The following is a 22,670-nucleotide window of genomic DNA, read 5'->3' as shown; positions in this document are numbered from 1 at the left end:
CATGAATGTGGCTGAGGCATTAGTGAGTCCAAAAGACATCACTAGAAGCTCATAGTGCCCGTAGCGAGTTTTGAAAGTCGTTTTAGGAATGTCTCCGTCCTTTACTTTCAACTGATGGTACCCAAATCACAAATCAATCTTTGAGAATACTGCTGCCCCTTGCAGTTGACCAAAAAGGTCATCTATCCTAGGCAAAGGATATTTGTTCTTAATGGTGACCTTATTGAGTTCTCAGTAATCGATGCACATTCTCATGCTTCCATCCTTCTTTTTCACAAATTGGACTAGTGCCCCCCATGGAAAATGACTAGGTCTTATGAACCTCTTATCCAAGAATTCTTGTAGCTGGGTCTTGAATTCCTTCAACTCTACAGGTGCCATTCGATAGGGTGCTTCTGAATTGTTGTTGATTTTGGTGCAAGTTCCATCATGAATTCGATTTCTTTGTCTGAGGGTACACTTGGTAATTCCTCAGGAAACACTCCCAAAAACTCACAAACAATATGACCATTCTCTGGTTTCAACTTAATCTCATTCGATTTATCCACCACACTAGCCAGATATGTTGTACACCCATGCTGCATCATAATTCGAGATTCTAGTGTCGATATTATGGGTGTACAAAAACCCGCCACTTCTCCTTTAAAGGAAAAGAGTTCTCCTTCTTCTTGTCTAAACTCCACGGTCTTTTGCTGACAATCAATCGTCGCTCAATGTTTTATTAACCAATCCATGCCAAGTATGGCATCATTTTTCTGGTATGTCGAACTCTGTAAGATCTGTCGGTCACTCCCTGTCCTCTATTGTTATAGGTGCTGACTGTAACCACCTAGTTGACAACATCATGTCTCCTGACAGTAACATTGTACTAAAACTATGCTCAAACAGTTTACAAGGCATACCCAATTTATCAATCACATTCATAGCAACATAAGAGTTTGTTGCTCCATAATAAATAAGGACTCTAAACATCATACCGGAAATAGGGAGCTGACCTGTGACCACTATGTTATTGTTGGTTGCTTCCGTTTGGGTAAATGCGAAAACCCTCGCTAACACTACGTTGTTGTTACTGCCCTGCCCCTCTTTCTACTGAGGGCAATCCTTCTTCAAATGGCCTGCCTAACCGCACTTGTAACATTTGTTGGTGTTGGCATGACATTCAACCAAGTGTCGTCTCGAGCATTTAGGGCAACTAGGGTGCTCAATTCTATTGTTCTGGTGATTCCCACGGCTACGATAATTATTGTGACTATTGCGGGTATTGTGGTGGTTATGACTGTTGTGATTGTTGTTATTTGTGGTCAGGGGTGTAGGCCTCGTGTCAGTGCCACTGTTATTTGCATTTTTTTTAAATATCACATTTATATATACATAACTTAGGTTATAATTTAGTTGATGCTCTAACATTATTTATCTCATTTAAAAGATCGTTCTCATTTTTAATCCAAAATTCCAACAACTATTTATCCATTCAAAATCACAAACTTGGATTAAAAACTATATTTTCTTCATAAAATATACACAAAAATATGCATGTGTTAATTTGATAAAAATGACATTTATATGTGAAATAAAAATGTCTTTTTGTTTCCATAAACTCATACATCATTTTAAGGCATTACTTGAGCATTTCAAACATTGTTTCACCATCATATTCACAAATTATAAGAAAAAATCACCAAGCATAATTAACATGAAATTCACATTTAAATCATGCTTAAAAAAATTCTCAAACCATAAGCTTCATGAATCATCAAATAATCATTTATAAAAGACATAAGACAAATTCCCAATTTAAACAAATAACATAACATATTTCTAATGAGTATATGTGATCTCAAATCAAAAGAAAAATGACCAACATGTATCAATAACCCCTATAGGCTGAAACCCACTTAGTATCAACATTAAAATTCCAATAACAGCATATACATTTACATGAACCATAGCATGCTCCTATTTCCCAAATAACATGACCAAGTTCATAGAAACATAAACAAAACCCAACATGCATTCTCTACATATGATGTAACATCCCGTAATTCTCTTAACATAATTTGCGCTAAACCATAACCATTTTCTAAAATAAGGAAATGGAAAATCCATATAAAGAAAAAACTTTTCAAAACATCCAAGAGTTATGAACTATGCACATACTTTAATGTAAATTACAATGTCATAATTTTAAACATTCAACCAGCCCAAAAAAAAATTCTTAGTTATGAGAAAGGTTCTAGTTCCCAATACATAATTTCCCCAATAATCCGGTCCACATGTACATCCTTGTAGATAAACTCCAGCGCTCACTGATCAACTTTTCCTTTGAGCTTACCTACAACACGAAACAACTAGGTAAGGGAAATGCTTAATAAGAACAACTTAACAAACATAACCACATAAATAGAGCAAGAATAGGATTCTGATGAAATTGAACCCTAACATACAATTTAAGAACGTGTGAACATCCTTGCAAACTTATGGTCATGCCTCATAACAAAAATTTATAACCTAAAGGTACACCTACACATAGAAAATCGCAGAGCATACATATAGTCTTAAGTGGTAACATACATAGTTACTTACTCAGTCGTATCATAACATACATACTTACTTAGTCATTCACATCATAACATACAGTCTTAACTGGTAACACACATGCAGTCTTAACTGGTAACATACATACTTACTTACTCAGTCGTATCATAACATACATACTTACTTAGTCATTCACGTCATAACATACATACTTACCTGGGGTTCTGGAAGAACCTTCAACATAGCTTAACATATCTTAGCATATCTCACCATTGCGTCGACGGGTGTAAACTAGTTACACTGGTTACCCAGACACCTGGATGAATTTGGCATACTTTCTTAGCCATAGACATTTGATTTCAAAATTAATTTACTTACGTGTCACGGAGTTTAACAAGACTCTTATGTCACGAGTGTTGAGCTGGACTTCTTACATATCGCGATGGCCAAGCAACTTTAGCCACACAGGAATCAGTGGCAAAACGGACTTCTTACATGTCATGGTGGCGAACCGACTAAGCCACATAGGCATCGATGGCGAACTAGACTTCTTACATATTCCGATGGCCAACCAACTTTAGCCACATAACCATCAGTGGCGAAGTGGACTTCTTACATCTTGTGATGGACAACCGACTTTAGCCAGACAAGCATCAGTGGCGAACTGGATTTCTGACATATTGCGGTGGCCAACTAACTTTAGCCACATAGGCATCGGTGGTGAACCAGTTTCTCACATAGTACCCTGGTGGCTAGCAGAAGTTCATAGTTGTCACGGTAGCTAGCTGGAGTGCTTACCTTAGTCATCAGTATGCGAATTATCTAGGACCATGGTCTTGAGTAAACCTTCTCGGACTAGTCATTAACGTGTTGTAGCCAAACTTATCATAAGTTGTCGTACCCGAATTCCTTAGCGCTTGCTTATGGAAACCTTCTATCCAAAAGCGAGCCTTCACGCTTAGATAACACTGTAGTGAAACCACCCAGTGACTTGGATTAAACTATGACATATTCTTATAGTTAATATTCCATAATAGCTACATGAAATAAATTCTTAGGGAGTCTATACTACAGTCTCTTATACACTTCGGCTAGATTTCGTTTCAATCATAACAGTATCATAGGAAAATCGGACTCACTACATCACGCTCACCATGCCATGCATTTTAATATTCTTTAAATGAAGAACTCACTTATCGGATAACATGTATTTTGGTGTTAGGAAAAAGGAGTTATACTCAACTCATGTCTTTAGAAAATACCAACTTGTCGTCTTCTTATGAAAATTTACCGTTTTCAATCATTTACCAAAATACTGCTTTTTAATTCATTTCAAATAATATCTAGCAATGTCATATCACTCTCTTAAAGGTTCTACAAAACCCAAACTCTCATTCTTACCAATTCTTACCCATAACCTAGGATCTCTCTTTATGTTGTGTTTTTTTTAAAGAAGGGAAATTGGACCCTTAACTTATAAAATGGTAAAAATCAACTTCTCGTTAAGGTTCGAAATTGCTACCTTTATGTTTTTAGGGCAAACTTAGAAAAATTATTTCTCTTAAATTGTAATACATTTTTCTCTCAAATTTTACAGGAGTCCATGTACACATCTTAACTAATTCCCTTAAAAAATTTATAGTTTTTGGGATGGAAAAACCCATTCGAATTTTTTAAAAATCTGGGCAGTGCCTGCTGCCCAAAAAATTTTCCCAGTTTTTATGGTAAATTTGAAAATTTATTTCTCTTGCATCGTAGCCCAGCTCTTTCTGAAATTTTACAGGGATTTTTATACATGTCTATATTTGCTTCTTAAAATATTTCATAATTTTTGAAATAATAAAACTCAACCAAATGTTTAAAGCCATCTGGGCAGTGTTTGCAGCCCAGAAGTTTTGTTTTTAGATTCTAGGGAAAACTTTGAGAAATTATATCTCTTATACCTTAATATATTTTCCTTTTCAATTTAACATTGACCCTTATACATGTTTAAAATAACATATTACAAAATTTCATAGCATTTTGATTAGTAAAACCCATTCAAAAGTCAAAACAATCTGAGCAATGCATGCTGCCCAGAAATTTTCTAAATTTACATCAAGATGCCAAAAAGTTCATAACTTCGGTTTGAAAATACATTTGTTCGATTTTCAAAAGCCTAAACTCAAGTAATCATCCAGAAATATGAAAACATACAAATTATTTTCACAAACAGAGGTATTAGGGTACGATCTGACTCATTGGAAGTCAAACCACGGAAACTTAGGAGCATGGATTTTTACACATTCTAGCAAAACTAAACATAACTAGCAAAACCCTAGCCACATGCACTGATGCAAATCAACAAATCAACCAATCTAACCCTCAAGTATAAAATAAACTTCAAAAACCAACAAAAAAACCTATATAACCAAATCTAACATCGATAACCAAAAGCAACTCAAAACCAACCAAAGATCTACCCTATGGAAGTGTGTAGTTTTGGTTAAAAAGGATTAAGGACAGAAATATGGAAGAGCAGTAATCATTAGGGTAGTCTCATAATCTTCCCTAGGATATGTGTCATAAGACACTTGAGTGCATAGGCATAGCCTAGCTGCCCACATTTCTCTCTCCTCCCTTGTGAAAAGACTTTTATGCCCATGCCAAATTTTACCACACTTTAAGGCATTCAAGGACCCTTTTGTAATTTTACTTCTAATTTTTAAGCAAAATTTTACCCTACAGTTTTTAAATATCCCAAGCAAAAATTAATTAAATAAATGTGACTAAAAATAATTTTTTTCACATAACACATAATTTTGATAATTTACTCAAATTGACCAAAATGCCCTTAGGGACTCGGTCAAGAATTTCCATTCTTAAACCCGGTCTATTGGAATTAAATCCTCAATCAATTTTTCTTAAATTTATTGGCTCGAATATAAAGTCCCAATGTCAGAAAAAAAAATTAATATTTTTATGCCATAGTATTTCCTATTTAATAAATCCGAGATCTTTACTCGATTATGGTTTTCGACCTGGTCCACGACGAAAGGTCTCGGTTTCTAAAAAAACCGCACTTACCACAGCATGGCAAGAAATCACACATCCTAACTTCTTGTAATATTAAATATTTCCCTGACATAATATATAATACAGGGAATTAAAATATTCGAACTACGGCTTACCCGACGCCCTTACGCGGGGCGTTACAATACCTACAATTTATACAAGTTTTGTCCTGGAAATTAGAAAAACTATGGGTATAACTCTCTCATCTGGTCTTTGGGTTCCCGTGTTGCTTCTTCTACCCCGTGGCTACACCATTGCACCTTTATAAAAGGTATTGTTTTGTTCCTTAACACCTTGTCTTTCCGATCTAGAATCACGTCTGGTTTAGCTTAGCTGAGGATCTATTCTAAGTTCATCGTAACTTAGCACACAAGTGGGGTCATTTACGTACTCCCATAATGTTGAGATATGGAATACATCGTGTACTCTAAAGAACATGGGCAGAAGGGCTAGTAGGTAAGCTGCCTTTCTAATGCGTTCTAGAACATCAAACGGTCCTATGTACCTAGGGCTCAACTTGCCATTTTTCCCCGAAGCTCATAACTCCACTCAATGGAGCTATTTTTAATAGTATCTTGTTCTCAACTTCAAATTCTAATGGTCTCCGATGACGATCAACATATTTACGTTGTCGATCTATAGAGGTCTACAACCTTCGACGGATTGACCTAATGTCTTCCATAGCTTGGTCTACCTCTTCTGATCCCAAGAATTTCCTCTCACCGATCTCATGCCAATGGATTGGAGATCAACACTTCCTTCCGTATAGTGCCTCATACAGAGCCATTTTTATTGAGTCATGATAGCTATTATTGTAGGCGAACTCAATTAATGGAAGTTTTACACTCCACGAACCTCAAAAATCTAACACGCAAGCTCTCAACATATCTTCCAAGGTTGGAATTGTTCGTTCGCTCTAGCCATCCATCTATGGATGGAAGGCTGTACTAAGCTTGATTTTAGTTCCCAATGCCATTTGCATTTTTCCCCAAAATGCGGAGGTAAATCGTCCATCACGATCGGACACTATAGAGGTGGGAACCCCATGTAATCTCACTCTCTTAGCAATGTACAAGTCTGCCAACTTATCTGTGCCATCTATTGTCTTAATGGGTAAGAAATGAGTGGGTTTTGTCAATATATCCACGATAATCCAGATAGCATCGTGCCCCTTCAGAGTGTGTGCTAACTCGGTAACAAATTCCATGGTGACCATTTCCCATTTCGATTAAGGGATCTCAAGTAGCTGCAATAACCTTGCAGGTTGCTGATGTTCCACCTTGGTTTTTGACACATAAAACAATGTGCCACGTATTCCACTACATCTCTCTTCATTCCTACCCGCCAAAAGTATCTTTTGAGATCCTGTTACATCTTAGTGGTTCTCGAATGCATAGTGTAAGGAGTATTGTGAGCCTCATAAAATATTTGCCTCTTGCTCTCCTCATCATCAGTCACACATATTCTTCCCTTGAAACCCAACACGCCATCCTTCAATATGTGAAACACCAATCGCATGTCTTTCATTGTCTCATGCACCAATTGTTGGATGAGCATGATTACCACTATCCTTGATTTCATGAGGGTAATTAGTAATGAGAGGGTGGCCTGTGCCACCTATATGTTTCGAGAGGATGCCCAGATTTGGTGGGAAGTAATTACCCAGGCCAAGAATGTGAATGCCCTGAGCTGGGAGGAATTTCAGACCTTGTTTAATGAAAAGTATTACAATGATGCCATCAGGGCAGCTAAAGCTGAAGAATTAATCAGGCTACTTCAGGGAAGTTTATCAGTCACTAGTATGCCTCAAAATTTGATCGTTTGGCAAAGTTTGCCAAGGAACTGGTGCCCACTGATGGGACCAGGAGAGAGAGATTCCTTCAGGGGCTACAGCCCAGGTTAGCCTGTGATGTACGTATCACCACTGTGGCAGGGGTTACTACCTATGCACAAGTGGTTGAGAAGGCACTCACAGCGGAGAGTGCAGAGATCAAGATTTGGTGTGACAGTGCATCTAGAAAGGATTTCAGGAGGATAGTTCCTCCATTTGTGGGTTATGGTAGGGGTGTTGGCCCCAGTGATCAGAAGAGGAAGGTTCCTGACACCTTCCCAGTTCCAGGTCCTGACAGGAGGCCCCGTGGTATTACAATGGGTCATCCAGGGGGTAGTGAAGCCTGGAAGACTCGTCCTGAATGCCCTAAATGCAAGAGGCGTCATTTGGGAGAGTGTAGGGCAAAATCCTGCTACTTATGTGGAGCAGTGGGTCATTTTAAGAAAGATTGCCCTCAGGTAAGAAGAGAAGAACCCAGGAAGGTGGAAAGTTCGGTCCCAGCTCGAGTGTTCACGTTGACACAAGCTGAAGCGCTTCTCCTTCAGTTGTTACAGGTCAGCTCCTTAGTGCTGAACCCCTTATAATTTGTTGATTGATTCTAGTGCTACACATTCTTTTGTTGCTAGTAGTATTATTGATAGACTGTGTAGACCTTGTGATTTCTATGCTGTGGGGTTTGGTACTTTTTTACCCACTGGAGAGTTAGTGGTATCCAGGAGATGGGTCAGATCTTTACCAGTGATAGTGAAGGGCAGAGAGTTATCAGTGGACTTGATAGAGTTGGTCATGACTAACTTTGATATGATATTGGGTATGGATTGGTTGGCAAAGTATGGGGCAACTATTGATTGCAGAAGGAAGATGGTCACCTTTGAGCCTGAAGGTGAGGATCCTTTTGTGTTTGTTGGTGCTGTGCATGGGCCTCGCATTCCTATGATTTCTGTGTTGAGGGCCAGGGATCTGTTGCAAAGAGGTTGCATTGGATTCTTAGCCAGTGTGGTTGATACCACTCAAGTCATGCCAGTGAGACCAGAGGATACTAGACTTGTATGTGAGTTTCTGGATGCGTTTCCAGAAGATTTGCCAGGGTTGCCACCACACAGGGAAATTGAGTTTGTTATAGAACTGGCACTAGGGACAGAGCCAGTGTCCAGAGCGCCTTACAGAATGGCCCCAGCTGAGTTGAAAGAATTAAAGGTACAGTTGTAAGAGCTGTTAGATTTGGGTTTTATCAGACCTAGCTTCTCACCTTGGGGTGCACCAGTTCTGTTTGTGAAAAAGAAGGATGGTTCTCGGAGAATGTGTATAGATTACAGGGAACTAAATAAGCTGACAATTAAGAAAAAGTATCCTTTGCCAAGGATAGATGATCTGTTCGATCAATTGCAAGGTAAGAAGGTATTCTCAAAGATCGACCTTCGTTCTGGTTATCATCAGTTGAGGGTCAAGGAAGGAGACATACCAAAGACTGCCTTTTGTACCAGGTATGGGCATTATGAGTGTCTAGTTATGTCATTTGGATTGACTAATGCCCCTGCTGCTTTTATGGATTTGATGAACAGAGTGTTCAAGGATTATTTGGACCAGTTTGTGATCGTCTTTATCGATGATATTCTGGTATATTCTCAGACTGAGTCAGAGCATGAGCAACATCTGAGGTTAGTTCTATAGAGACTGAGGGAACACAGATTGTTTGCTAAATTCAAGAAGTGTGAGTTCTGGTTGTCTCAGGTATCTTTTCTTGGGCATATTGTCGGTAAGGAGGGGATTAAGGTAGATCCAGCAAAGATCAAAGCGGTCAGAGATTGGACAAGGCCAAAGAATGCTTCTGAGGTTAGAAGTTTCCTTGGATTGGCAGGTTATTATAGGCGTTTCATGGAAGGGTTCTCAAAGATTGCTATTGCTTTGACTGAGCTGACACGCAAGAGCTAGAAATTTGTGTGGTCAGATAAATGTGAGAACAGCTTCCAGGAACTGAAACAGAGATTGATTACAGCTCCGATTCTGAGTCTTTCGACAAATCCGGAGAAGTTTATGATTTACTGTGATGCTTCTTATCAGGGTTTGGGTTGTGTTTTTATGTAATCAGAGAAGGTAATTGCTTATGCTTCTCGTCAGTTGAATGAGTATGAAAAAAGATATCCCACTCGTGATTTAGAGTTGGCGGCTGTGGTGTTTGCTTTAAAGATATGGAGGCATTATCTCTATGGAGAGAAGTGTGAAATCTATACAGGCCACAAAAGCATGAAATACTTCTTCACCCAGAAAGACCTAAATATGAGACAAAGGCGTTGGCTGGAGTTAGTAAAAGATTACGACTGCGAGATTCTGTATCATCGAGGAAAAGCCAACGTGGTAGCTGATGCTTTAAGTCAGAAAGGTCCGGGACAGATTCATGGTATGAGGCTGATTGCCAGAGAGTTGGCAGATGATATGACCAGAGCTGGTATAGAGTTTCTGGTGGGCCAGTTGGCTAACATTACGCTATAGTCTACGCTGTTGGAGAGAATCAAAGAGGGTCAGTTGAATGATCCACAGCTGATCAAGATCAGAGAGGATGTTCTGGCTAGAGCATCCAGGGATTATACAGTGTCTTTGTTAGGCTTGTTGAGATACAAGGGGCGGATATGTGTTCCGTTTGACACTGCATTGAGGCGAGAGATTTTGGATGAATCTCATACTACACCTTACTCTTTGCATCCAGGCACCACGAAGATGTATCAGGATGTGAGATGGTTGTATTGGTGGCCAGGGATGAAGAGAGATGTAGTAGAGTATGTGGCTAAGTGCTTGACATGTCAACAGGTCAAGGCCGAGCATCAGAGGACGGCAGGGTTATTGCAGCCTCTGGATATCCCAGAGTGGAAGTGGGAAGACATCACAATGAATTTTGTGGTGGGCTTACCCAGGACTACTGGTCAGCATGATTCTATTTGGGTGATAGTGGATCGCTACACCAAATCAGCTCACTTTCTGCCAGTGAGGATTACTTATACAGTTGATCAGTATGCAGATCTCTATGTGAGAGAGATCGTGCGCCTCCATGGAGCACCTAGGTCGATCGTGTCAGATCAGGACTCCACTTTTACTTCCAAGTTCTGGGGAAGTTTGCAAAAAGCCATGGGGACACAGTTGAAGTTCAATACAGCTTATCATCCTCAGACAGATGGGCAATCTGAGAGGATGATCCAGATTCTGGAAGACATGCTAAGAGCATGTGTGCTGGACTTTGGTGGGTCTTGGAGTAAGTATGTGACTTTGATAGAGTTCTCCTACAACAATAGTTATCAGCCTACCATTGGAGATGCACCTTATGAGATGTTGTATGGTAGGAAATGTAGATCTCCCATTCATTGGGATGAGACAGGTGAAAGGAGATACTTAGGTCCTGGGGCAGTTCAGAGGACCAGTGAGGCCATTGAGAAGATTAGAGCTCGGATGCTCGCTTCTTAGAGTAGACAGAAGAGCTATGCAGATCCCAGGCGCAGGAACGTGGAGTTCCAAGTGGGAGACTATGTCTTCCTTAGAGTCTCACCATGGAAAGGGGTGAGAAGGTTTGGGAAGAAGGGCAAGCTGAGCCATAGATTTGTAGGTCCATTTGAAATCCTGGAGAGGATTGGTCAGGTGGCTTACAGATTGGCTTTGCCTCCGGCGTTGTCTGCCGTGCATAATGTGTTTCATGTATCAGATCTTCGAAAGTATGTATCTGATGTGAGCCATATTCTAAGTTATGATGATCTGGAGCTTGAGCCAGATCTCTCCTTTGAGGAGCAGCTTGTTCAGATACTTGACAAAAAAGATAAGGTCCTCAGGAATAAGACGATACCTTTGGTTAAGGTATTGTGGAGGAACAGTAAGGTTGAGGAAGCGACCTGGGAGCTGGAGTCAGATATGCAGAGTCAGTATCCCGAGTTGTTCAGGTAAATTTCGAGGACGAAATTTCAGTAAGGAGGGGATAGTTGTAATGCCCTGAATTCTCCGATGAGGTTTAGTGGTGGTTTAGTAGGCCGGGAGGGCCCTAACTGTTTAATTATGCCATTAAATGAATATATGCATGTTTATGTGAATTATATTATAATATGATGTTATATGCATGCATGTGGGTCCACATTTGAAATATTATGATGTTTTGATAATTTGGCCCATTGAGGGTAAATTTGTGTATTTGGGTGCATAATGTGATTTGTGAATGAGATTCCATTATTATGGAGATATATTCGAGCTATTCGGCATGAGACAGTTTTATTTAGTGGATTAGCGGTTTTGTCATAATGGGGTCAATTATCGGGTAGTAAGAATGTTTATTTGATGATAAGTTTTGACTATAATGTCCCCGGGGGTGTTTTCGGGACCCCGGGCACTAGGTTTTATTTGAGGTTAATTAAGCAGGAAGTAGCTTGAAAGATAGAACGTAAGATTAGAAAACCTCTCGTTCTCCTTCGTTAGTTCATTTTTGCCATCCGAAGCATTTTCGAAGAAATCTCGAGTTCTAGGAGTCGGAATCAAGCGAGGATCAAGGCATAGCAATCCTAGCAACGATTAGGAGCTTCTTGACTGAAGGATTTGATGGAAAACAACCTAATCGAAGGTAATCTAAGTTTAAAGTTTTGAGTTTTTAGAGTTTCTAAGCTTTGAATTGGACATTGTAAATTGTTGAGTTTTCGGTTCGTTTGAACCTTGGGTTTTGAGGGTTTTGGAGCATTGGGAAGCTTGGAAACTTTGATTTGATGATTGGGGAATGTTTAGATATGATTTTGGAGGCTTTGAGAAGTTGAAAACACGTTTGGGAATGGCCCAGGGTTGGGGGCTGCGACCCTGTTCTTGGGCACCGCGGCCCTAGTTCGATGAAGCAGGAGAGGTGGTTCTGTTTCCGCTGGGCGCCGCGGCGCTTGCTTCAGGTTTTGCTGGGTGTCGCGGCTCTTGAGCAGGGTTGAGCCCGTTTTCATGTTTTGACCCCAGGAACATGGTTTTAGGCCTCGGGATCACTCCTACTACCCGGATTAGTGAGGATTGATGTCTCGGAGGCTAAATCTTGGTTTGAGAACCCTTGATTATCATGTTATTGATGGTATCCTCTAATGTGTTATGATTAAGTAACCGCTAAAGGACTAAAAGCTAAATCGTTCTCAAGGGTCGTTCTTTTGTTCATTCTAGCTCGAATCAGAGGTAAGAAAACTGCACCCCATATGTGACATGCATGATTATTCTTGAGGCATGTTGATGGTGTAAATGTGGACATGGATTGATTATTGAATGATTAGCAAATCTTGCTCACTTGTGCATGGTACTGACTCATTAGTCAGATTTGGCAAAGGTGCCTGTATCAACTGTGAAGCTGTGACTTATTAGTCAGGTTCGGCAGTGGTAGTGGGCACTGGTCACATAGTACTGACTCATTAGTCAGGACGACTTTAGCGTGTTCAACGCAAACCAATAAATATTATATCTAATCGATATCTACATTGGATGACTCAAAGAGCATTAATGCCGGACCGACCTCAAGTTCGATGGATATTATAAGCGCTTGTGTGACTTACCCATCAGTCACTCATCTGTTAAGTTAGAGGCTTACCCACCAGTCTCTCATCTGTTCAAGCTAGTGACTTACCCATCAGTCACTCATCTGTTAAGTTAGAGACTTACCCATCTGTCTCTCATCTGTTTAAGGCTAGTGACTTACCTAGCAGCCACTCTTCTGATTAAATTAGTGACTTGCTTGTCAGTCACTCAGTATGGTTTTCTAGAACCTTATGTGATATTTACTCATCTGTTTAAGAGCTATGAGCTCTGTGTGATTATAATGATAATCATTTGATAATGTTTGCATATAATGCCATATTTTCTTGCTGGGCTTTGGCTCATGGGTGCTATGTGGTGCAGGTAAAGGGAAAGAAAAGCTCACCCAGCCTTGAGTGGAGAGCTTAGGTGGTGATGTGTACATATGCGGCCGCTTGACCATCACGGCCAAGGAGTTCTCAGAGGAACTAGGGGGTTTACCCTATTTTTGCCGCTTAGGTCGGCGGGTTTGAAATTTTGGAATAGTAATGACCTTTTTGAGTTGTAAATACCTTGTAAATGTTCTTGTGGGCCCATGAACAATTTTATGTATTAAATAATACATATCCTTCCTTTTTATTGATTTTCACCTTAGCCTGTTAATAACACTTAGAACACGTTTTTAACCAAAGGACTCGGGTAGCGGGTCAAATTTTCGGTTCACCGTTTACCGTAACGGTTCTGGGGTAACCAAGGCGTTACACCACGTGTCCTAGAAAACTCACTTGAGTCAACTAGAATTCGCACTTGGAAAACTTGGCATACAAATTTTTCTCACTAAATTAATTCCATGTGTTGAGCATGGACTTCCTGGTTTCGTGAGTATACGAGTATATCGTCTATAAACATGATCACAAAATTGTCTAGAGACTCACACAGTACCCTATGCCTAAGATTCATGAATGTCGCGAGCGCATTGGTGAGGTTTAAAGACATCACCAGGAATTCATAGTGGCCATACTGAATTTGGAATGCGGTCTTGGGATTATCCAACTCCTTGACTCTAAGTTGATGGTAACCTGATCGGAGATCTATCTTGGAGAACATCGATGCACCCTGGAGTTCATCAAACAAATCATCGATCCTGGGAAGTGGGTACTGGTTCCTAATCCTCACCTTGTTTAGCTTCCAATAGTCTATACACATTCTCATGGATTCGTCTTTCTTCTTTATAGACAATAACGAGGCTCCACACGAAGAATGACTTGGTCTTATGAACTTTTTATCCAATATCTCCTGCAGTTGATCCTGCAGCTCCTTCAATTCCGTTGGTGCCATCTGATACGGAGCTTTCAAAATGGGTGCCTTCCTAGGAAAAATTTCCATATTAAACACCACTTCTCGCCCTAGCGGTATCCCGGGAAGGTTAATAGGAAATACTTCCAGAAATTTTCACACCACTACTATCTCAGTTGGTTGTATCTTAGACTCCCTATTCTTGTCTATTACGTTCGCCAGGTAACCGATACATCCATCGTCCAATAATTTTGTAGCCTTCATCATGGAGATTATAGTTAAATCCTTCTCGCGGGCTGTGCCTTGGAACAAGAATGGTTCTTCCCAGAGGAGGCTAAAGGTCACCTTTGTTCGTTTACAATCTATCACTGCCCCGTATTTTGTTAGCCAACCCATACCAAAAGTAACATTGTACTCATGTAAATCTAACACTAAGAAATCCACGATCAACTCCTGAGCTTCTACCTAGACTGGTATGGCTTTAGCCAAGACCGAACCATCATATCCTCTCCCAAAGGTAAGGATACACCACATATATTTTCCATAGGCTTAGGATTCCTATCTATCTTATCAACATAAGATGCAGCAATAAAAGAATGGGATGCACCAGTGTCCATTAATGTGTGTGCTAAGTTATTAACCACAGGAAGTTGACCTGACACCATGTTGGAAGTCGTAGCTCCTTTATCACCCTGGGTGAGTGCATAGACTCATGGGGAAGTTCCTAATAGCTTTGGTTGTTAGAGTATCTTCCTCGGTCATTCGAAACATATGCTCGTTCTTCAGCCCCGTAGGGCTCCTTCTTTTCTTGTACTAATCAAGAATCTTGGTGGATTGCTCGATCTATGGCTTCATCATTAGTATCCGGGCTGGTCTTCCCAGTGTCCATGAACTGAACTATATCTCTTTTCAACCCCTCCATGAATTTACGTACCCGATTGGCTTCAGTGTGTACCAGATCTGGAGCAAACCTTGAGAGTTGGTCAAACTTGCACACGTACTCCTATACGCTAGATGACCCTTAGACTAGGTTGGTGAAATCAACCACCTTCCGGTCTATCACCGTCTGGTTGTAGTACTTAGCATTGAACATGACCAGAAATTCTGCCCATTCCATTTGTGCCATGTCACGTCCTTTCTTAGCAATACCCCACTAGATGCGGAAGTCCTTCCTTAACATATACACTGCACAGATTATCCTTTTCCTGTTTGATAGTCGCCACAAAGTCAAAGATTCTCTCCAGCACGCTGACCCATTCCTCTGCCATCAAGGGGTCGGAAGTTCCTTTGAACATAGGTTGATTTTTCAAGGTAAACCGTTCTGAGATTGTTTTCGGCTGTTCTGTCCTAGATGCATCAGCTCGTGGATTTACTCCCAAAAGTAGGTCTTCTTGCACTGAGAATTCCTACAACGTCTTCCCGGGGTGCTGGGGGTTCATGGTTATGTGGCGCTTTCGGGAATCTCTGCATCAGTGCCTCGAACATCTGGGCATTCACCGCATTCTTCTCATGCACAACCCTTCTCAGATCCCTTATCTGAGTTGCCATATTTGGTTCCGTCTATGCTCTTTGTCCACTGCCTCTCCCTCGACCTCGACCCCTTCCTCTCCCTCCACCATGACCTACATCTTGGTCAAAAGCCACTCGCTCGGATCGGTCTGGTGGATTAACCGCTCGACCTCCCCTGGGTCAAGTGTTAGGCACCATCCCGAGTCTCTATACAACAATGTATAGTAGGGAAGAATACTAACCTAGAATTAAATGAGCATACAAGTTTCCCGCGCACAAGGAAAAAGGAAAAAAAAATCATAACGATTCAACTCAAACAGGTAGTCATATCATTCAAGGCGATAACCTAGCAATACAAAATGATCATGACAAATCATGCCATAAAATCTTAGTTAGTAGAATGATAAATAGAAAAGAAAACCCTAACTACGCGTGGGGTTTCTACATACGCCTGCTACCACTATTCAAAAGTTCTACAATTTAGTAGGTTTGCAAAGTCTATACAAAAGTATCAACAAGACTTTCATATCAAAACCTAATCTACCCTATCCATCAGCATATCTAGCTCTATGTCAGAATCCTCGTCTGGCTGCTCAGAATCTACCGTCCAACCTCGAGATACGTCATCAACCATGGAGATAAGTTTATCCATGGCCCAAACACCAGCTCGAGCTCCATACGGAAGTCGTCCCACGTGATGCGAACCATCTGCCAACGTCGGTGGTAGAACCACACCTGGGTCGCACCTCTCAGACAAGTACTAGAAAATTGCACTCTCTGTCACTCGGGTGTGTAGGCCCTATCAAAACCCTCGATCATGTACTGCGTCCATCACCAAACGGCACGCCGATGTCGTTAATCGTACTCAAAGTGTCGAGGATTCTCGTTGTGAAATAACCTATAATAGTCAACCCTAGGTGTAGGGATCACGGGAAGGTTTTCTATCACAAGGTCATCTATCTCAGGTATATCAACCATAACCTACAATTTATAGGATTGAGTTAAATAAAAGAAACAGATATGAAAAGACATTACTTACAGTGAGTGTCGGTTTATCTTACAGAATGTACATGTGGGTTTGTCTACTGAACCAGTTAAGCTTGGTGCTCTGATACCAACTGTAATGTCCCGTAATTCTCTTAACATAATTTGTGCTAAAACATAACCAATTTCTAAAATAAGGAAATAAAAAATCCATATAAAAAAACTTTTCAAAACATGCAAAAGTTTGGAAGTATGCGCATGCTTAAAAGTAAATTACAGTGCATAATTTTAAAACATTAAACAAGCCCAAAAAAATTTCTTAGTTATCAGATGGGTTCTAGTTCCTAAAACATAATTTCCCCAAAAGGTCGGTCCACATGTACATCCTTGCAGATAAACTCCAGCGCTCATTGATCCACTTTGCCTTTGAGCTTACCTATAACACGAAACAATTAGGTAAGCGAAACACTTAGTAAGAACAACTTAACAAACATAGCCACATAAACAGAGCAAGAACTTAACTAACTGTAACTAGGAAAATAATCAACCAAGAATAGGATTCTGATGAAGTCGAACCCTAACATAAAATTTAAGAACGTGTGAACGTCCTGGAAAACTTATGGTCATGCATCATAACCAAAATTTATAACCTGAAGGTACACCTACATGCAGAAAATCCCAGAGCATACATACAGTCTCAACTGGTAACATACATACTTACTTACTTAGTCGAATCATAACATACATACATACTTAGTTAGTCATTCGCATCATAACATATATGCATACTTAGGGTTCTGGAGGAACCTTCAACATAACTTAACATATCTTAGCATATCTCACCATTGCATCAACGGGTGTAAACTAGTTACACCAGTTACCCAGACTCCTAGAGAAATTCGGCACACTTTCTTAGCCACAGAGATTTGATTATGGAATTAATTTACTTACGTGTCATGGAGTTTAATTAGACTTCTTACATATCGCGATGGCCAACCGACTTTAGCCACACAAACATCAGTGGCGAACCAGACTTCTTACGTATCGCAATGGCCAATTGAATTAAGCCACACAAGCATCGATGGTGAACCAAACTTTTTACATATTGCGATTGCCAATTGACTTTAGCTACACAAGCATTGGTGGCAAACAAAGACTTCTTACATATTACGATTGCCAATCGACTTTAGCCACACAGGCATCGGTGGCAAACCAAACATCTTACATATCGTGATGGCAAACTGACTTTAGCCACACGGGCATCGGTGACGAACCGATTTCTCACATAGTTCCCCGGTGGATAGGTGGAGTTCATAATTGTCATGGTAGCTAGCTGGAGTGCTTACCTTGGTTATCAATATGCGAATTCTCTAAGACCTCGTTCTTGAGTAAACCTTCTAGGACTAGTTCAAATTATTAACTAATAACTCAGTTATCTAAACTAGTCATTAACATGTTGTAGCCAAACTTATCATAAGTTGTCTTACCCAGATTCCTTAGTGCTTGCTCGTGAAAACCTTCTATCCTAAAGCCAGCATTCACGCTTAGATAACACTGTAGTGAAACCACACAGTGACTCGGATTAAACTATGGCATATTCTTATAGTAATATTCCACAATAGCTACATGAAATAAATTCTTAGGGACTCTATACTATAGTCTCTTATACACTTCGGGCGAATTTTGTTTCAATCTTAACGGTATCATAGGAAAATCGGTCTCGCCGCAACACGCACACCGTGCCATGCATTTTAATATTATTTAAATGAAGAACTCACTTATCGGATAACTTGTATTTTGGTTTTAGGAAAAAGGAGTTATACTCAACTCATATCTTTAGAAAATACCGATTTGTTGTCTTATGAAAATTTACCGTTTTCTATCATTTACCAAAATACCGCTTATTGATTCGTTTCAAATAACATCTAACAAATCCCTCTCTTAAAGGTTCTACAAAACTCGAACTCCCATTCTTACAAATTCTTACCCATAACCTAGGGCTCTCATTATGTTGTTTTCTTTTTTTTTCTTTCGAAAAGAAGAACAATTGGACTCTTAACTAATAAAATGGTAAAATCAACTTCTCGTTAAGGTTCGAAATTGCTACCTTTAAGTTTTTAGGGCAAACATAGAAAAATGATTTCTCTTAAACCGTAACACATTTTTTTCTCAAATTTTACAGGAGTCCATGTAAATATCTTAAGTAATTCCCTTCAAAATTTTATAGTTTTTGGGATGACAAAACTCATTCTAATTTTTAAAGCTATCTGGGATGTGCATGCTGCCCAGAAGTTTTTCCCATTTTTATGGTAAATTTGAAAATTTATTTTTCTTACACTGTAGCCCAGTTCTTTCTGAAACTTTTTAGAGATATTTATACATTTCGAAATTAGTTTCCTACAAAATTTTATAATTTTTCAAATTATAAAACTCAGCCAATTGTTTGAAGCCATCTGGGTAGTGCTTGCTGCACAAAAGTTTTGTTTCTAGATTCTAGGGAAAACTTTGAAAATCATATCTCTTATACCTTAAAATATTTTCCCTTACAATTTAACATTGACACTTATATATGTTTAAACTAACATCTTAAAAAAATTCATAGGTTTTATTATTAGTAAAACCCGTTCAGAAGTCAAGACAATTTGAGCAGTGCATGCTGCCCAGAAATTTTCCAGATTTACATTAAGATACCAAAAAGTTCATAACTTCGGTTTGAAAACACCTTTTTTCGATTTTCAAAAGACTAAACTCAAGTAATCATATAGAACTATGAAAAAATAAAGATTATTTCCACAAAAAGAGGTAGTAGGGTATGATCAGACCAATTGGAATTGAAACCACAAAAACATGGCAGCATGCATTTTCACACATTCTAGCAAAACTAAACATAACTAGCAAGACCCTAGCCACATGCATGCATGCAAATCAACCAATATAACCCTCAAGCATAAAATAAACTTCAAAAACCAACCAAACAACCTATACAACCAGATCTAACATCAATAACAAAAAACAACTCAAAACCAACCAAAGATCTACTTTTGATGGTTCTTCCTTGGAGATGATAGTCCTTAGCTTGTCCAAACTTCCTTCTTGGAGTCTATATCCTCAAACTGAGCCCCATAAGTTTCACATGATGATTTTTAAGAGTGTTAGGGTAGAAAATGGAGATGAGATGAAAGAGAATAGAAAACTTAAACAAATCCTAAAATCTTACTTTGATTCTCACTAAAGCACCAAAGTACTTCCAAACCTTGAAATCTCCTTAGAACCACTTTCCTTTTTGCCCTAGAACACAAGATTCATGTCATGCATGGCCATTAGAACCACATGCACGCACAAAAAATCCCTTTAGGGTTTCGGATTTGAAAGAAAAAAAAAAGAAGAGAAGGAAGAGCTATGATCTGAAACTTACAATGCTATAACTCTTGAAGATCTCCTTCCTTCAATGGAGGTGAGTACTCTTGAGCTTTTGAAGAAGAGAATATTTTCTGCAATGGGGGTTTAGGGGACTTAGGGTTTCAGTTTTGGGAGTGTAGGGGAAGAAAGAAAGTTTGCTTGAGTGGAAAAAAATGATTTTTGAGGGAAGCGTTTATTTTTGGTGAAAAAGGATTAAGGAAAAAAATATGGAAGAGCACTAATCATTAGGGTAGTTTCTTAACCTTCCCTAGGATATGTGTCATTAGACACTTGAGTGCATAGGCATAGCCTAGCCGCCCACCTTTCTCTCTCCTCCCTTGTGAAAAGACTTTTATGCCCTTGCCAAATTTTACCACACTTTAAGGCATCCAAGGACCCTTTTGTAATTTCACTTCTAATTATTAACCAAAATTTTACCCTATAGTTTTTAAATATCCCAAGCAAAAATTAATTAAATAAATGTGACCAAAAATAAATTTTGTCATGTAACACATAATTTTGGTAATTTACTCAAATTAACCAAAATGCCCTTATGGCTTGGGCAAGAATTTCCTTTCTTAAACCCGGTCGATTGGAATTAAACCTCAATAAAATGTTCTAAAATTTATTGGCTCGACTATAAAGTCCTAGTGTCAAAAATAAAATTAATATTTTTATGCCATAGTATTAAATTTGAGATTTTTACACAATTAAGGTTTTCTACCCGGTCCACAACCAAAGGTCTCAGTTTCTAAAAAAAATCGCACTTACCACAGCATGGCAAGCATTCACACATCACAACTTCTTGTAACATAAAATGTTCCCCTGACGTAATATATAATACAGGGAATTACAATATTCAAACTAGGGTTTACCAAGTGCCCTAAACATAGGGAGTTACATATGCCTTGGCTGAAACCTACATAGGGTTTATATTATTGTATCGAAAATTACAACCACCTAACATGCTTCTCATCAAGCCATCACAACAACCTATACATTAATTATACCAAATGGTGCAAAGCATACCCAAAACAATTATTCAACAATGTCAAAATAACTAAAACAATAACTTTAATTCAAATCATGAATTTCAAAAATATTCATAAATAACAAGGTTAATCAAAACGTTTTAATCTTGCCCAAACACCAACCCACATCAACTCATAATCTTACAAAAAACAAATCCAAAAATTGAGTGAGATAACCAATCCTTCTCTTGATAGTACCCAAGAACCCAAACTATGGCCACCACTTTGTTCAACCCTAGGGTTTCGAAACCCACACAAAGAAGAGAAGATAAACCAAAAGAACCAAGAACAAACTTAGCAAATCACAAGAAAACAAAGGAGGAGATGAACTAGAAAATCACAAATACAAAATACATACCTTAGGATTTGAATCTTTTTTCTCTTCTTCTCCTCTTCCTCCTGCTTTCTCTTCTCTCTCTATCTCACAGCCTCTCCCTCTCTCTCTCTCTCTAGCCGACAGTCCCAATGAGCATAATGGCTCTTTTCTTTTCTTTCTTTCCTTTTTATCTAACCTAGGGAAATAACTAGCCTAATGGGAAATGGGTAAATTTCCTCCTTTTTCTATATTTGTTTTTATTGGTTGGTTTAATAAAAAGAAAAATAATGAATATGATCAAGATGACAACCATCCTCCTTCGCATTTTAACCATTGTCATCAATTTAATTATTAAATTGCCAAATAAAATAGGAAAAGAAATCCCCTCTTTCCCACTATGTCCATACGCCCATCCCTTCATTTCCTCTTCTTTTTATTTTCATCTTTAATTCTTTTAATTAAATAAATAAATCAAATAAAAGAAAATAATGTGTAGGAAATCTATTGCATGCTCACCATGAAACCAATCCCATATACATACCCAAGTGCTAAGGTGCATTGCTACCTACAATGCATATTGGTGCATTTAACCAAAACTCATTTTCTTACTAAATAAATTAATAAATAAATAAAACAACTAACAATTAAATTTATATAATTCCTACAAAACAAATTTAAACAATTAAAATAATTTCTAACACTTAATAATTATTAATAAAAGAAAGCACAAAATTAATAAAAAAAATTGGTGCTACACAACCTTTGCTCCAAGTAAAGAAAGATCCTCATGTTATCACATCTACATACAAAAATTATAATTATCGATCATAGAAGAGAAATCTTCACAAGCATTATGAATAGGTATTCATAAGAAACAACAGAGCCAGTCATTACATCCAAAAAAAATAACATTAAAATCACCCAGAATAACTAAGGAATAGCAATTAAAAAAATTAATTTTGAAGATCACTCCAAATAGAGAACACTAGCTTTTTTTTTAAAGAAAAAAAATAAAGCAAATTAAAAGTGAGAAAAATATTGATGACATTCACTTTCCAAACAAGAAAGCATGCAGTCAAAACTAAAATAGACCAATGGAATCTGTACAATCATATAAGAATATATCACCAAAATTGAACCACCTGAACAACTAAAAATTGCCCTTTTTCGACGAGTCGAGATTGTCGAAATTGTGCAATCTCAGCGTGCTAGGGAT

General features: G+C 38.7%; 1 long non-coding RNA gene across 2 annotated transcripts; it reads right to left on the bottom strand.

Moving 5' to 3' along the window:
• Positions 1 to 2,047: 2,047 nt before the first annotated feature.
• On the bottom strand, positions 2,048 to 21,666 carry LOC133777756 (uncharacterized). Of its 2 annotated transcripts, XR_009868812.1 has the most exons (4): positions 21,497 to 21,666; positions 21,284 to 21,373; positions 16,764 to 17,144; positions 2,048 to 2,335 (listed from the first exon to the last, which is right to left on the bottom strand). It is a non-coding gene; the product is annotated as an uncharacterized LOC133777756 (long non-coding RNA). The 2 variants fall into 2 exon arrangements; XR_009868811.1 differs by lacking the exon at positions 21,284 to 21,373 and having other exon boundaries at positions 21,497 to 21,658.
• Positions 21,667 to 22,670: the final 1,004 nt, after the last annotated feature.

Source organism: Humulus lupulus, chromosome 5 (assembly GCF_963169125.1).
Source record: "Humulus lupulus chromosome 5, drHumLupu1.1, whole genome shotgun sequence".
In the NCBI taxonomy this organism is placed as follows: Eukaryota; Viridiplantae; Streptophyta; class Magnoliopsida; order Rosales; family Cannabaceae; genus Humulus; species Humulus lupulus.
This window is presented reverse-complemented; position numbering and strand designations above follow the sequence as displayed.